General features: G+C 45.5%; 1 protein-coding gene across 3 annotated transcripts in view; it reads right to left on the bottom strand.

Annotated features, from left to right (window-relative positions):
- Positions 1-17,464, bottom strand: part of NT5C2 (5'-nucleotidase, cytosolic II) — a 107,734-nt gene that overhangs the window by 79,703 nt on the left and 10,567 nt on the right. The window contains exon 1 of one of the 3 annotated variants that reach the window (XM_044297944.1): positions 2,921-2,944. The exons of the other annotated variants lie outside the window; for them this stretch is intronic. The gene's annotated coding sequence lies outside the window, so the exon portion shown is untranslated. Of the gene's footprint in view, positions 1-2,920; positions 2,945-17,464 lie in introns of those variants that run through there. 3 annotated transcript variants of the gene reach the window in all.

The following is a 17,464-nucleotide window of genomic DNA, read 5'->3' as shown; positions in this document are numbered from 1 at the left end:
CTTTGGATGAATTGGACCCACACGTGACTTAGCTTCAATGAGTGGAGCTAAACCACCGCAGCGCCATCTAGCGGCTGTCACACACCGCCTGGTGGCAGCTTTAAACCGCCGGTCCCCGAACTTATAGCGCATCTTCCTATTGAAAACAATGGGAGGCATACACCATGTGGACATCGCCAGATTTATGGTCGGGTGTCCGCAACAAAATTCCATTCCATTATGGTCGGGTGTCCGCAACACAATTACAGCAAATTCCATCATGACAATGGGCCCCAAGGCTACATGCGCACTGCGGCAGTGTAATTTATGCACTGCAAAGGGTGAAATCTTCACCGAAAACAATTGACATGCTGCGAATTCCAAAATCCGCACTGCAGGTACATGGGATTTTAAAAATCTCAACTACTTAGCAGGTACTGCATTACCTTGCCGATTTCCCGCATAAATATAGAAGAGTATAGCACGCATATACTCAAACAGGCACTTCTGATTTCTATTTATTTCTATGACAAGGGGCCCCCCGGTCACTAATTGTAGTGGGGGTTGCGTCACGAAACATATTCTACATTTTTCAAACCAGCACCTGGATCTGAATACTTCTGTATTTTATCGCCAGTGAACTGCTCAATAAAATGTATCTGTATTGCGCCACCTGCTGTTTGTTCTTTTCCTTATTTCCTGTCCATCTCACTTAGGTGGTCGCACTCGCTCGGTTTAAATCTTTAACTGCCACCAGTCACATCTTCTGTCGGAAGCTGTGGCAGTTACAGGGAAAAAGCTACAGCAGAAAGGACACATCCCCCAAGGTGCCAGGCTGAAATCAATCTAGCAGAACAATTGGAGAAAATAATGTGGAGATCTCTGGATCCATGTCAGGTACAGGGCTGGTTCTTGCTTTATTAGGCCTCATGCACACGACCGTTGTGTGCATCCGTGGCCGTTGTGCCGTTTTCCGTTTTTTTTCACGGACCCATTGACTTTCAATGGGTCCGTGGAAAAATCGGAAAATGCACCGTTTGGCAGCCGCATCCGTGAGCCGTGTTTCCTGGCCGTGAAAAAAATATGACCTGTCCTATTTTTTTCACGGCCAACGGTTCACGGGCCCATTCAAGTCAATGGGTCCGTGAAAGAACACGGATGCACACAAGATTGGCATCCGTGTCCGTGATCCGTGGCCGTAGGTTTTAGTTTCATACAGACGGATCCGAAGATCCGTCTGCATAAAAGCTTTTTCAGAGCTGAGTTTTCACTTCGTGAAAACTCAGATCCGACAGTATATTCTAACACAGAAGCGTTCCCATGGTGATGGGACGCTTCTAGTTAGAATACACTACAAACTGTGTACAAGACTGCCCCCTGCTGCCTGGCAGCACCCGATCTCTTACAGGGGGATATGATAGTACAATTAACCCCATCATATCCCCCTGTAAGAGATCAGGGCTGCCAGGCAGCAGGGGGCAGACCCCCCCCCTCCCCAGTTTGAATATCATTGTGCGGCCCCCCCCTCCCCTGTTGTTAACTCGTTGGTGGCCAGTGTGCGCACCCCCCTCCCTCCCTCCCTCTATTGTTTTAATACATTGGGGCCAGTGTGCGCGCGCCCCCCCAACCCCCCCTCCCTCCCTCTATTGTTTTAATACATTGGGGCCAGTGTGCGCACCCCCCCAACCCCCCCCCCCCCCCCTCCCTCCCTCTATTGTAATCATCATCGGTGGCAGCGGAGTAGAAGATTTTCATACTTACCTGGCTGCTGGCTGCTGCGATGTCTGCGTCCGGCCGGGAGCTCCTCCTACTGGTAAGTGACAGCAATGCGCCGCACAGACCTGTCACTTACCAGTAGGAGGAGCTCCCGGCCGGACACAGAGATCGCAGCAGCCAGCAGCCAGGTAAGTATGAATCTTCTACTCCGCTGCCACCGATGATCGGGGGGGAATGGGGGGGGCACACTGGCCCCAATGCTATTATTACAATAGAGGGAGGGAGGGGGGGGGGGTTGGGGGGGCGCGCACACTGGCCCCAATGCTATTATTACAATAGAGGGAGGGAGGGAGGGGGGTGCGCACACTGGCCACCAACGAGTTAACAACAGGGGAGGGGGGGCCCACTGGCCACCAATGAGTTAAAAACAGGGGGGGGGGGGGGTCTGCCCCCTGCTGCCTGGCAGCACCTGCCAGGCAGCAGGGGACAGTCATGTACACAGTTTTTTTGTATATTCTAACCTGAAGCGTCTCCATCACCTATGGGAACGCCTCTGTGTTAGAATATACTGTCGGAAATGAGTTTCACGATGTAGCTCATATCCGACAGTATATTCTAACATAGAGGCGTTCCCATGGTGATGGGGACGCTACAAGTTAAAATATACCATCGGATTGGAGAAAACTCCAATCCGATGGTATAACAGAACTCCAGACTTTACATTGAAAGTCAATGGGGACGGATCCGTTTGAAATGGCACCATATTGTGTCAACATCAAACGGATCCGTCCCCATTGACTTGCATTGTAATTCAGGACGGATCCGTTTGTCTCCGCACGGCCAGGCGGACACCAAAATGACTTTTTTTTCATGTCCGTGGATCCTCCAAAAATCAAGGAAGACCCACGGACGGAAAAACGGTCACGGATCACGGACCAACGGAACCCCGTTTTGCGGACCGTGAAAAAAAACGTCCGTGTGCATGAGGCCTTAGAAAGAGATTGTCATGTACTAGATTTTTTATTTTTTTGCATCAATCATGAAGCTTTGCAAGTTTTTTTTTTTCTGGTGGTTTGGAGGGTGGCTTTACAAAAAAAAAAAAAAAAAAAAAAAAAAAAAGGGTCTAAAAGAAGGAGAAGCGTCTAAGACGGGGTTCACACCTGAAAAGGATACTATTTATAATTTTGAAATCCTTGTTCCCATAATCCAGGTTTGGAGGGCGTACCTGAACGTGACGTGTCCCCCCTGAGCTATCCCGTGCACGCTGCACCTTCGAAGCTTCTATGGCTGCTCTTTGACCCAGACAATCACAGAAGTGCATGTAGCTGTGACTGGGAGGTTCCCACAATGCGGCCTGTGCCATCCCCATCATAAACTATCATACCGTCCCATGAGAACATATCGTCCACATTCCAGCCACTAGAGGAGAGCCTCGGTTGACAGGAGGAATCACATTAGACAATTTGCCGACTGTCGTGTTGCTTCTCTCCTTGCTCGAAATTTCATTCGTTTTAATGATTTGACATTTGCCACTGCCAAGTCTAATTAGGTGTATCCATTACCGGAGCAGAGGAAGGTCAATGGTATCTTTAGTACTCGGCCAAGGCTAATTATTTACCCATTAGGCAACACTAAATGCAACCCTTACCCCCTGGCCACCACCAGTACTCTTAAAGGGGTATTCTGGTTGCGAAAAGTTTTTACTTGTCCACATGACAGCAAATAACTGAGGGGTCTTACTTGCAGGACCCCCCAGCGATCACAAGAACAGCAGAGCCCTCTATAATGAACATGGCGCCAGTCCAACATACGCACCGCTGCTCCTGCCACTCATTTAGGCTACTTTCACACTGGCGTTTGGTGCGGATCCGTCATGGATCTGCACAAACCGATCCGTTCAGATAATACAACCGCATGCATCCGTTCAGAACGGATCCATTTGTATTATCTGTAACATAGCCAAGATGGATCAGTCTTGAACACCATTGAAAGTCAATGGGGGACGGATCGGTTTTCTATTGTGTCATACAAAAACTGATCCATCCCCATTGATTTACATTGTGTGCCAGGACGGATCCGTTTGGCTCAGTTTCGTCAGACGGACAACAAAACGCTGCAGGCATTGTTCTGGTGTCCGCCTCCAAAGAGGAAAGGAGACGGAACGGATGAATTGTGAGCGGATCCTTATCCATTCAGAATGCATTAGGGCAAAACTGATCTGTTTTGGACCTTTTGTGAGATCCCTAAATGGATTTCACAAATGGAAACCAAAACGCCAGTGTGAAAGTAGCCTTATCTCCACAGGACTTCTGGAGACAGCAGAGTACTGCGCTCAGCTATTTCCGGAACTCCAGAGATAAATGGAGCGGCAGTTCACATTCCTGACCTACCGCTCTCCTCATACTGGGGTTCTCCGAGGGGTAAGAAGACCCCGTTCTTGTGATTCCCTCATTACCTGTTTAGTTTTTTACAGGATCCGTTTTTCCTTTATTTTTCTTTTGGATCAGAAGAACGGAAAAATAACGGTGATGTGAACTCGCCCTAAGAAATCCAAATATAAAACTTTCAGATGTCAGACAATCCAGGCTGGATCTGATCATAACATAATATTAGAAGATCTCAATTAGGCCTCATGCACACAAACGTATTTTGTTTCCATGTCCGTTCAGTTTTTTTTGCGGATAGGATGCGGACCCATTTCAATGGGTCCGTTAAAAATGCGGACAGTACACAGTGTGCTGTCCGCCTCAGTATGTCCGTTCCGTGGCCCCGCAAAAAAAAAATATAACATGTCCTATTCCTGTCCGTTTTAGGCATGGTTACAATAATTCCAAAAAAAATTAAAAATAAAAAAAATTAAAAAATCACATACGGTCGTGTGCATGTAGCCTAAATATGATATACTGCAGTGTAAGGCTACATGCACACACACACACACACACACACACACACACACAGGTATGTGTTTTGCGGATCCACAAAGAAAAAAACGGATGACATCATTTTTTTTTTTGCGGATCCATTGTAACAATGCCTAAAACGGACATGAATAGGACATGTTCTATTTTTTTTTTGCGGGGCTACGGAACCGACACACAGTGTGCTTTCCGCATTTTTGGCGGACCCGTTGAAATAAATGGGTTTGCATCCTATCCGCAAAACAAAAAAAAAAAAAAAAGGGAACGGACACTGAAACAAACAACGTTCGTGTGCATGTAGCCTAAGGCTGTTTTCACATCTGCATAGGAGGTTCCGTTAGGAACTTTCGCTGTAGATTCTGTCACAAAGGCAAGACAAACTAGCGCAGCATGCTCGCTATTTTGGGGACCGTCAGGTGCCGTTCCTGTTTGTCATGTCACAGAGGAGGCACTTTGATTATTTTTGTTATTCTGCTCCTATAGTGCTAGGGGAAAAAGGAAATATAAAACGCAGATGTGAACGCGGCCCAATCTTTAAAGGGGGGCTCGGACAAGACTTTTATGGTACATATACGAGTCAAGATGGTGGGGCTCCAAATGCTGAGAACCACGCAATCCTGAGAACAGATGGATGTGGATGCGTACTCAACATTGTAATCTATGGGACTGCTTATCTCTAGGAAAACCTGCTTAGTACTTTGACATACTGACATCACTAAGGTACGAAGTCCGTAAAAGTCATAAAATCAACATTTACCGATTTAGACTGGAATCACGGAAGTGTATTGCACTGGCGGTTTTTATGGATTTTTTCTTCAACACACTGCAGCCTGATGTTACTTTATACTAGGAAAATTACTGAAAAGCCTACATACACAGGGACAGACTTACTAATCCTATAGATGGCGTAAGGTTAGAATGGCGGTCTAGACCTGCTCCAGAGTCATCACAGGGGCTCAGGCTGGATGATACATCACATCCCCAGATGAAGGTGTTGCCGAAACGTGCGTCGGGCTGTGCAGTTCTCCGAAGGCGATTTCCCTATTTAGGCCTCCTGCACGAACGTGTGCGCCACGTGGCCGTGCTGCAATGCATGAACACAGACCCTGGGGCAGCCGCAGCGGATCGCAGACCCATTCACTTTTACGGGTCCGCGATCCACAAAAAGATAGAACATGTTCTATCTTTTTGCGGAACTAAAGTACTGGATGAAACCCCACGGAAGCACTCCGTAGTGCTTCCGTTCCGCACCATTCCACATCTCCGGATTTACGGACCCATTGAAGTAAATGGGTCCGCATCCGTGATGCGGAAGGCCCACGGAATGGCGTCCTTGTATTGCGGATCTGCAAATGCGGTCCGTAATACGGCAACGGGCAGCACACGTTCGTGTTCAGGAGGCCTTATGGGTATGTAATTAGACTGTTGTTACACGGTGTCTGTTTTCTTGTGATTGGGGGGCCCAGTATATTTGCATCCGGGAGATATAGATAGATATATATATATATATATATATATATATTTATTTATTATTTATTTTCCCCTGTGTTAGGCCTCATGCACACGACCGTTGATTGGGTCCGCATCCGAGCCGCCGTTTGAGGCTCGGATGCGGACATATTCACTTCAATGGGGCCACAAAAGATGCGGACAGCATTCTGCGTGCTGTCTGCATCTGTGGCTCCGTTCCGCGGCCTCGTTAAAAAAATATAACATGTCCTATTCTTGTCCGCGCTTTGCAGACAAGAATAGGCATTTATATTGCCAGCGCCCGTTCCGTTCAGAAAATTGCGGAAGGCAACACGGGCTGCTTCCGTTTTTTTGCGGACCGCAAAACGGCACGGCCGTGTGCACGACGCCTCAGTCAGGCACATTATGCAGGCGATTTTCGGGAAGAAATCGTTCTTTTCCAACAATCGCCTGCTCATCAGTGGAGGAGACTGCCGCTATTACATGCAGCGATCTCCTCCACAGTATGGGGATCGCTAATGTCATCGCTCGTCCCCATATATAATCATTGTTTGCTTGCAACAGATCTCGATTAGACACCACAGTCTTCTGCCGGCAAACGATTTTTAAACCTGTTGAAAGATTCCAATTGTCCAATGAACGTTTGCTCGTTCATCAGGTGATCAGCGGCAGTTTTAGGCTACATGCACACAAATGTTGTTTCTTTCCATTCAGTTTTCTTTTTTGCGGATAGGATGCGGACCCATTCATTTCAATGCACATCTTGTGCCATCCGCATCAGTGTGTCCGTTCCGTAGCCCCACAAAAAAATAAAATAAAAACAAAACATGTCCTATTCTTGTCCGTTTTAGGCTTAGTTACAATGGACCGCAAAAAAAAAAAAAACATATTTCTAATAGGCTTTTATTAAAAATAGAGTTGCTCTGTCACAAAGGGTTAACTGTTTTCCTAATTGTGTGACTGGTACTTTCACTTTTACTTTGTGCCGTCATCTAATAAACCTTATCTGTAAATTACTAAGAAGCCATAAACACTTATTTAAACCACATTCTGCAAGATAAGGATTGAGTTTTAATGAGTGTTTATAATATCACAGAAGATAAGGAGCCCGTCAGCTCCCCAACTGACGGAAAAGAGAGAAAATGCACAGGCTGCTTTATCAGTACAGAAAAAAGGGCTCCATATTTTAAATAACGACCGATTAAAAAAAGATTTTTAGCTCAAAATGAGTTAAATTCAATAATAGCATTTAAGACGGGAGTCGGAGAGCGGTGAGGACCTGGATAGTGGCAGGGGATATATTCTTTTTTTTTTTTAAGCCCTTCAGACCCTGCTGCCTACAATTTTTTATTAACTGGTACACCTCTTTAAAACCAGTGAACAAACAGTGTGTGAAGTTGGCCTTAGGCCTCATGCACAAGACTGTATGCGTTTTGCGGTTCGCAAAACAGGGGTACCAGCTGTGGCATGTTGCCTTTTTTTCCACATCTATAGAAATGTCATTTTCTCATCCACAAAACAGGAAAAGGACTTGTTCTATCTTTTATGCGGGGCTGCGGAACGTACATATGGATGCGGTCAGCACACCTGTGGTCATTTGCATTGTGCCTTAAAGGAAATGTGCCACTAAATTTTTATCTGCCAGTTCAATCCAGATAGCAGCACATCTCCTTTTTTTAATCTTTTTTTTTTTTTTTTCGTATTCTATTTCCTGAACATGATTATGGGGGCGGCCATCTTGCCTGAGCTGTTCTTAACAGCATTTAGAAAATTGCTTTATGGCAGCCCCAAGGTCCACAATGGTCTGGAGGGGACCTCTTTGACTTCTATGGGAGTTTTTTTAGGCATGCTCTGTGGCCTGTGCAGAGTTCAGGAGGGAGTAGCTAAGCTGTGATATCACCTACTGTGAATGTTGGATTCAGTCTCATCTACGCTATATAATTACAGTTAGGATTAAAACGACAGATAAGCAGATAACTGCAGTAAAGTGATCTGTACAGATCAAGAAGTGGTGCCTACTATTAGGCTTAGGCATCATTCCTATCCTTGTCCGTAATGCGGATAATAATAGGACATTTTCTTTTTTTTTTTGCACAATGGAAATACAGACATACGGAAATGGAATGCACATGGAGTAACTTCCGTTTTTTTTGCGGACCCATTGAAATGAATGGTTCCGTATATGGTTTGCAAAATAAAGGAACGGACACGGACTGAAATTATATTTTTGTGCATGAGCCCTTAGTGGCCTGTGCGAAAACTGTAGGATTTTATGTTTTTTGTTTAAATAATGATATTGACATGGAAAATTAAAAATAATAATCAAAAATTCTTTAAATTTTTAAAAAAAATAATATATATATTATGTATGTTAAACAATTACATATATTTAAACAATAGTCGAGTTCTGATGGCACATTCCCTTTAAAAGTGGTCTATACTATAATATCCCCCCTTTCCGGGAGAGATAACGCCCTGACATTGACAGGTACGTGGGGCAGGAAAAACAAAGCTTCGCAACTGAATACCTGAGGCAGTAACCAAAGAGCTGCCACATTTCCCTCCTTAACAGCTGACTGATGTCTTAGACAGATGGCGCACTGGAAAAAAAGTCAAGGTTAACCTCTGCTGAACCTAAAGAAACATCACCGAGACCTGCATACATAGCAGTTGCATAATCCCATGTGATAATGCACATTTCTCAGCGCTGTGATCATGCAGTCAGGAGGAGATTTGCAATCTATGTCCCATAGACCAGCGCCATGATATCACCTGCTTACACATATGCAAGACAATTATGAGTAAGGCCTAGTGAATAGGGGTGTCTTATGGTGCCCATAGGGTATGGGGCTCGACTGTGCCGCCATATACTGGCAATTACATGCAGAAGACTTTTTTAGATCCCATCCGTTTGTTCCATAGCTGTGTTGGCCGCCTAATCTCCATCATATGGTGCTGTACGGAGGCCCATGGAGTGCAAACAACTACAAAGGTTTCACGCAGGTGTGTATTCTGCTCATGTAAAACTGACAGAACGGTAAAATGGGTCATCACACAAGAAGTAATCCTGTGCAATGAACAGAGCATTTCAAATAAATACTGCAATTTACTTGCAATAAAACTAGTATTTGCTTTTGGCTACATGCACACAAACATTGTTTGTTTCCGTGTCCGTGCCGTGTTTTTTTTGCAGGTAGGATGAGGACCCATCTGTTTCAATGGGTCCGCAAAAAATGCAGACAGCACACCGTGTGCCGTCCGCATCAGTATGTCTGTTCCGTAGCCCGCAAAAAAACATAGAATATGTCCTATTCTTGTCCGTTTTAGGCATTGTTACAATGGATCCATAAAAAAAATAAAAATAAAATAAAGAAACCACGAGTACTCACTCCATTCAAGTGAATAGAGCTAGTTCTTGTAATTACGCCATGCCACCTCTCTACAGGAGACGAAGCATAGATGGCATCCGTTTTTTTTGTTTTTTGCGGATCTACAATTTGCAGACTTTAAAACACATACGGTCGTGTGCATGTCGCCTTTTATGTATATTTTTCTCACTGGTAGCGCCCCCTGCTGTTTGCCCTGTGGTGGACATTTTCTGGTCCACCTTCTCCCGCATTCAGTGGTGGACGGACATGCTCCGTAGCTGCCCTGCTCTCTTCCACCTCTCAGTGTCGGTGTAGTGGTCTCATAGAGAAGCAGGTGAAGCCCAGACACCTTTCGTTCATCCCTACTTCTAGATCAAGGGTCAGCAATCTTTGGCACTGCCAGCTGCTGTGAAACTACAACTCCCAGCATACATCCTTACTCGGCTGTCCTTGTAACTGCCATAAAAATGAGAAAAGGATTCTGGGAGTTGTAGTTTAGAAAACAGCCAGAGGGTGCTGAACCCTGTTCTAGAGTCGTAGAAATACACAGCTATATCTCTCTAGACAGTGGAGAGGGAAATTGCACTACATATAGTGCCATCGATGACTGGAATCTCTAGTGCTGTGTTTGAGAGACCATTTTCTATGCAGGGGAGGAAGAGGTTAACAAGAGCCCCCCCAGAGTGCATGGCAGAGTTGCAGGCACTTGATGAGCTTCTGCCCACCCTCAGAAAGGGAAGAGAGTTCTCCAGATTAAGGCCTCATGCACACGACAGTTTTTTTTCACGGCCCGCAAAAACGGGGTCCGTGGGTCCGTGATCCGTGACAGTTTTTCCGTCCGTGGGTCTTCCTTGATTTTTGGAGGATCCACGGACATGAAAAAAAAGTCATTTTGGTGTCCGCCTGGCCGTGCGGAGCCAAACGGATCCGTCCTGAATTACAATGCAAGTCAATGGGGACGGATCCGTTTGATGTTGACACAATATGGTGCCATTTCAAACGGATCCGTCCCCATTGACTTTCAATGTAAAGTCTGGAGTTCTGTTATACCATCGGATTGGAGTTTTCTCCAATCCGATGGTATATTTTAACTTGTAGCGTCCCCATCACCATGGGAACGCCTCTATGTTAGAATATACTGTCGGATATGAGCTACATCGTGAAACTCATTTCCGACAGTATATTCTAACACAGAGGCGTTCCCATGGTGATGGAGACGCTTCAGGTTAGAATATACAAAAAAACTGTGTACATGACTGCCCCCTGCTGCCTGGCAGGTGCTGCCAGGCAGCAGGGGGCAGACCCCCCCCCCCTGTTTTTAACTCATTGGTGGCCAGTGGGCCCCCCCTCCCCTGTTGTTAACTCGTTGGTGGCCAGTGTGCGCACCCCCCTCCCTCCCTCTATTGTTTTAATACATTGGGGCCAGTGTGCGCGCGCCCCCCAACCCCCCCTCTATTATTTTAATACATTGGGGCCAGTGTGCGCGCGCGCCCCCCCAACCCCCCCCCTCCCTCCCTCTATTGTTTTAATACATTGGGGCCAGTGTGCGCGCGCCCCCCCAACCCCCCCCTCCCTCCCTCTCTCTATTGTTTTAATACATTGGGGCCAGTGTGCGCGCGCCCCCCCAACCCCCCCTCCCTCCCTCTCTCTATTGTTTTAATACATTGGGGCCAGTGTGCGCACCCCCCCAACCCCCCCCCCCCTCCCTCCCTCTATTGTAATCATCATCGGTGGCAGCGGAGTAGAAGATTTTCATACTTACCTGCTTCTTGCTGCTGCGATGTCTGCGTCCGGCCGGGAGCTCCTCCTACTGGTAAGTGACAGCAATGCGCCGCACAGACCTGTCACTTACCAGTAGGAGGAGCTCCCGGCCGGACGCAGACATCGCAGCAGCAAGAAGCAGGTAAGTATGAAAATCTTCTACTCCGCTGCCACCGATGATGATTACAATAGAGGGAGGGAGGGGGGGGGGGGGGGGTTGGGGGGGTGCGCACACTGGCCCCAATGTATTAAAACAATAGAGGGAGGGAGGGGGGGTTGGGGGGGGGGGGCGCGCACACTGGCCCCAATGTATTAAAACAATAGAGGGAGGGAGGGAGGGGGGTGCGCACACTGGCCACCAACGAGTTAACAACAGGGGAGGGGGGGGGGCGCACAATGATATTCAAACTGGGGAAGGGGGGGGGGTCTGCCCCCTGCTGCCTGGCAGCCCTGATCTCTTACAGGGGGATATGATGGGGTTAATTGTACTATCATATCCCCCTGTAAGAGATCGGGTGCTGCCAGGCAGCAGGGGGCAGTCTTGTACAAAGTTTGCAGTGTATTCTAACTAGAAGCGTCCCCATCTCCATGGGAACGCTTCTGTGTTAGAATATACTGTCGGAAATGAGTTTTCACGAAGTGAAAACTTAGATCAGAAAAAGCTTTTATGCAGACGGATCTTCGGATCCGTCTGTATGAAACTAAAACCTACGGCCACGGATCACGGACACGGATGCCAATCTTGTGTGCATCCGTGTTCTTTCACGGACCCATTGACTTGAATGGGCCCGTGAACCGTTGGCCGTGAAAAAAATAGGACAGGTCATATTTTTTTCACGGCCAGGAAACACGGCTCACGGATGCGGCTGCCAAACGGTGCATTTTCCGATTTTTCCACGGACCCATTGAAAGTCAATGGGTCCGTGAAAAAAAACGGAAAACGGCACAACGGCCACGGATGCACACAACGGTCGTGTGCATGAGGCCAAAGGGAGTTAAAAAAAAAAAAAAAAAAAAAAAAGGATCTACATTGATATAGTAAAAATAATATAGTGTGAAATACTCCAAATGTTTAGTTTTTTTCCCTCTGATATCCCCTCTATGCATCTGTATTATCAGAAGTGCTTTAATGATAATATCGTATAAGGTAACGGCTATTTTTAAAGTTTCTATATAATATATTCATATAGTTTGACCAAAGAAAATTTCTAAAATAGGCAGTGGAGTGCCTCACGTTGGTACTTTGGGGACCGGACCACATGGTACAGTCCCTGCATATGTGCACATATGGTGTATATACATCCATATAGTGCATCTATGAAAAATACTGCAATAATGTGCACAGTCTACAGAAGCAGCATATGGACATGACAAACACATACTGAGCGCATTACAGCCTCTCTAGGGTATTAATCCCATTGTTAGGCTACTTTCACGCTTGCGTTGTTGTTTTCCGGTATTGAGATCCAGCAGAGAATCTCAATACCTGAAAAAACGTCTCTGTTTAGTCCCTATGCGTTCTGAATTGAAAAAGATCCGTTCAGGATGCATCAGGACGTCTTCAGTTCCAGCAGCATTCAGTTTTGTGACTGGACACAAAACTGCTGCAAGCTGCGGTTTTGTGTCCAGTCATATAAACAGAAAAAAAAAAATAATATGATTTAGCACTGAAAACAGATACTTTATTTTTTTTTATCGAGCCTTAAAAAAACGGATCCATCACCTATTGACTTTCAATGTATTTAGTGATGGATCCGTTTTGATTTCACACATCCGCATCCTAACGGAATAGATGCATCCTGATGTGCAAAATCAAAACGTTTAATTCCAGTATGGAGATCCTCTGCCGGATCTCGATACCGCAATTATCAACACAAGTGTGAAGTAGCCTTACCTCCCTCTTATCCTCGCTCCATACCATATTCCCGTCCTGCAGACAGTCGCCCTTGCAATTAGTTCAGAGAAACCTGACCGCTGAAAGCTCATCCCTGAAAATAAAAGGGGCCTTTCTGCGAATCTTGCGTATTTACCAAGAGGAGTAGGGTGAGAGGTTAATGTAAAAGTCCGTCCTTAAACACACATGGTTAAAAAAAAAAAGTCTATTTGCTGAGTGTCCGCCAATTCATAGATGAATGAAACCATGTGGGATCATAGTACAAGTGAAGGTCACAAATCACATTGCCTAAACACCGCAGCTGCCACGTGTAAACCACTGGGGAATAACGGAATCGCTTTGACACACGGTGGGGGTGCACTGGGTATTGCTGCTGTTTGCTGTCCGTGGCTCTGGATATGCAATACAGTAATACCCTGACACTGCGAATGGTGAGATCCTCTGGGACATCTGATCTCTTCTACTTATGTCTGGAAATACTCCCTTGGATTTGGGAGACTCTGGGACTTTCTATGGGTGTCAATTACTGACATCAGATATACTGTACAATTACTTTGCCAGCCCAATGGCATGAAAAGGTGCTCTGTCATATGCATTCATGTCACACACGCAAAAATACGGACCGTGTTCTTTTTTGGACCCATTCACGTGGTCCGCATTTTGCCGACATATTCCACATAAGGATGCAGAGAGCACACGACAGATCTGTGCGATATTCGTATACTTGTCAGCAAAATGCAGATCGCGGAACGCAAAATACGTACGGTCCTATGGATAAGGCCTAAAGGGAACAGGAAAAAGTGATGTGTTGTTTTGTGCCGGGGGATGGCGAATGACTTCTTTAATATCCTCCCCTAGACCTAAGGGCTCCTGTACACCACCGTTTCCCTTTATTCGGTCTGCAAATCGCAGATCAGCAGAACAGAGATACCGGCCGAGAGGCGGCCGCCATTTTTTTTTTAACTCCTTCAGAAATGCAAAAAGAATAGGACATGTTCTATTTTGTTGTGGGGCTGCGGCACAGACTTACGGGTGTGCTGTTCGCATCTTTTGTGGTCCCATTGAGATGAATGGGTCTGCAACCAATCCGCAAAAAACACGGATCAGATCGGACCAAAACTTCGGCCGTGTGAATGAGAGGCGATTCATTACGAAGGGCTTACTTAGGCCTCTTTCACACAACTTTTTATTTATTTATTTTTTTGTTTACGGGCCGTTTTTTGCGGTCCTTATATGGAACAATTCATTTCAATAGTTCCGCCCACAAAAAAAAATATAAATTAATTAATGTACTCCGTATGCATTTAGTTTCCGAATTTCCGTTGAAAGATAGAACATGTCCTATTATTGCCCGCAAATCACGTTCCATGGCTCTATTAAAGTCAATGGATCAGCAAAGAAAAAACGGAACACATACGGAAAAGCATCCATATGTCTTCCGTATCCGTTCTGTTTTTTGCAGAACCATCTATTGAAAATTTTATGCCCAGACCAATTTTTTTCTATGCAATTACAGTATACTGTATATGCCGGAAAAAAAATAAATGGAACAACGGATCCGTGAAAAATGGACTGCAAAACACTGAAAAAGCCATACAGTCATGTGAAAGAGGCCTAACTGACATAGCTGTGAATGACAGAAGCGCTGTCCAGCAGGTCCTCCACAGACAGCACTTATATCCACTGATTTTAGTGTTTATTCTCACATCCTATTCACGGACACAGACAGGGGAATATGGCCCAATACTGCCTTAGGGCTCATGCACACGACCATAGCCTGTTTTGTGGTCCGCAAAACACAGATACCGGCTGTGTGCATTCCGGAATGGAACGTCCGGCCTATAATAAAACTGTCCTATCCTTGTCTGTAATGCGGACAATAATAAGACATGTTCTATATTTTTGCGGATGCCAAAAAAAAAACGGACAAACCGATGTGGACAGGTGTGCAGTCTATATCTTTTGCGCCCCTACTGAAGTGAATGGATCCGCATCCAACCTGTAAAAAATGCAGATCGGATGCGAACGAAAACAACGTTCGTGTGCATGAGCCCTTAGGGTACGTCCACACAGGCGACATACACTGTGGATTTTCATTGCAAAATTGCGTGCAGCAAATCAGTGTTTTACAACGACAGCAAAACGGATTAAATTTAAGGAAATTTCAAGTAAATCCACAGCATATTGTGCCATGGATAACACATGGGATAAAACCCACTTCAAATCTGCAATGGAAATTCTGCTGCCAAATGAAGACAAAGGGGGTCATTTACTAAGACCAGCGTTTTAGATGCCGGTCTTAATAAAACCCCATAGCCGATGGAGGATCCACCAAAGTTAGGCCTCATGCACACGACCGTTGTGTGCATCCGTGGCCGTTGTCCCGTTTAACGTGTTTTTCTGCGGTCCCATTGACTTTCAATGGGTCCGTGGAAAAATCGGAAACTGCACCGTTTGGCAGCCGCGTCCGTGATCCGTGTTTCCTGGCCGTGAAAAAAAATATGACCTGTCCTATTTTTTTCACGGCCAACGGTTCACGGACCCATTCAAGTCAATGGGTCCGTGAAAATCACGGATGCACACAAGATTGTCATCCGTGTCCGTGATCCGTGTCCGTTTTTTCCTATCATTTCAATGGCAAACTTGACTTAGATTTTTTTTCATTTTTCATGTCCGTGGATCCTCCAAAAATCACGGCAGACCCACGGAAGAAAAAACGGGCACGGATCACGGTACAACGGAACCACGTTTTGCGGGACGTTAAAAAATACTGTCGTGTGCATGAGGCCTTATGAAGAGGCGACGATCTCTAATAGCTAAATGCCTAAAGGCTCATGCACAAGACCGTGGTTTGGGTCCGCATCTGATCTGCATTTTTTGAAGGTCGGCTGCGAACCAATTCACTTCAATGTGGCTGCAAAAGATGCGGACAGCACGCGGTATGTCCGATCCGGGCCATCTGCAAAAACATTACGGACAAGGAAAGGACTGTTCTAATATGGCCCCTTCCATAAAATGCAGAATTTACACGGCCGGTTTTGTGCATCTGTAATTTACAGACTGCAAAATGGTTGTGTGCATGAGCCCTCAATCAGGGATTTGCTGAACAGTCACATTTCCTGTGTCATGAGGAAGCAGGAAGAAAAGACCGTCACGAGACCCGGGAATGGTTGGAGCAGCCGGCCTTTTTTAAACCATTATGAACCTTTTCTTGAATTTTTTGATATATTTTTTAATTGGTCAGACAACCCTTTTAGGCTACTTTCACACTAGCGTTTATCTTTGCCGGTATTGAAATCCGTCATAGGGTCTCAATACCGGAAAAAAACACTTCTGTTTTGTCCCCATTCATTGTCAATGGGGACAAAACTGAACTGAACGGAATGCTCCAAAATGCATTCCCTTTCATACCGGAGAGCAAACCGCAGCATGCTGTGGTTTGCTTTCCGTCCTGGGATGCAGAGCAAGACCGATCCGTCATGACCCACAATGCAAGTCAATAGGGACGGATCAGTTTTTGCTGACACAATAGGAAACAGATCCGTCCCCCACTGATTTTCAATGGAGTTCCTGACAGAGCCGTTTTGCCAATGTTAAAAATAATACAACTGTCTGAGACATTTTTGGCATGAGGTTGAATCAGCTATTAACAAGGTGTGCTGTTCTCAAATTAAACTTACAGGCCCCTTGATTCTATTGTGGCTTCCTGAGAAGGAATTCAGACCAAGTAAATCTTCCTTAGCCACACATATGATTACTGCTGCAAAACTTCTCATTCCAATTAAATGGAGAGAAACAGATCCCCCCCACTTTGAACATGTGGTATGAAAAAATTAACCTTTTGTGTCAAATGGAGGAATTGGCGGGGTGGGAGAAGAACAATAGGAGTAACTATTTGAAAATATGGCAACCTTGGCTTTCACATATGGAAGAGAAATATGCCTCGGCTGCTGTGTAGATCCACCAGATATGTATTTTCCTCAATATGGTTTAAGATATGGGCAATGTCATCCCTATTACTACATTTGGAATAGAGGTTCACTTTGAGTAGCTACAACCATATACTCGTGCGTTGAGATCCTGACTGACTTTTTATTTATTTATTTCTGAACTCTGTTTATTTGTATGTGTAGTTCTTTTTGTTTGCAAATCACATTCCAATTTGATCATTATGGAACAGGGCCAAACGTAAGAGATACGTTCATTAGATAAATAATATCTAAGGTATCAGTAGATATCAGCATGATTGGAGGGGTTAGTCGACCCTAGCTCATTGTCTATTTTATATACTGTTACCTCTTATATGTAATTCAGGTCTTCCAGCTACCTTAAGTGGGGCTCCACAGTCATCCTGCTGG

Source organism: Bufo gargarizans, chromosome 6 (assembly GCF_014858855.1).
Source record: "Bufo gargarizans isolate SCDJY-AF-19 chromosome 6, ASM1485885v1, whole genome shotgun sequence".
NCBI classification, from domain to species: domain Eukaryota; kingdom Metazoa; phylum Chordata; class Amphibia; order Anura; family Bufonidae; genus Bufo; species Bufo gargarizans.
The sequence above is the reverse complement of the archived record's forward strand: the minus strand, read 5'-3'. Positions and strand labels throughout refer to the sequence as shown.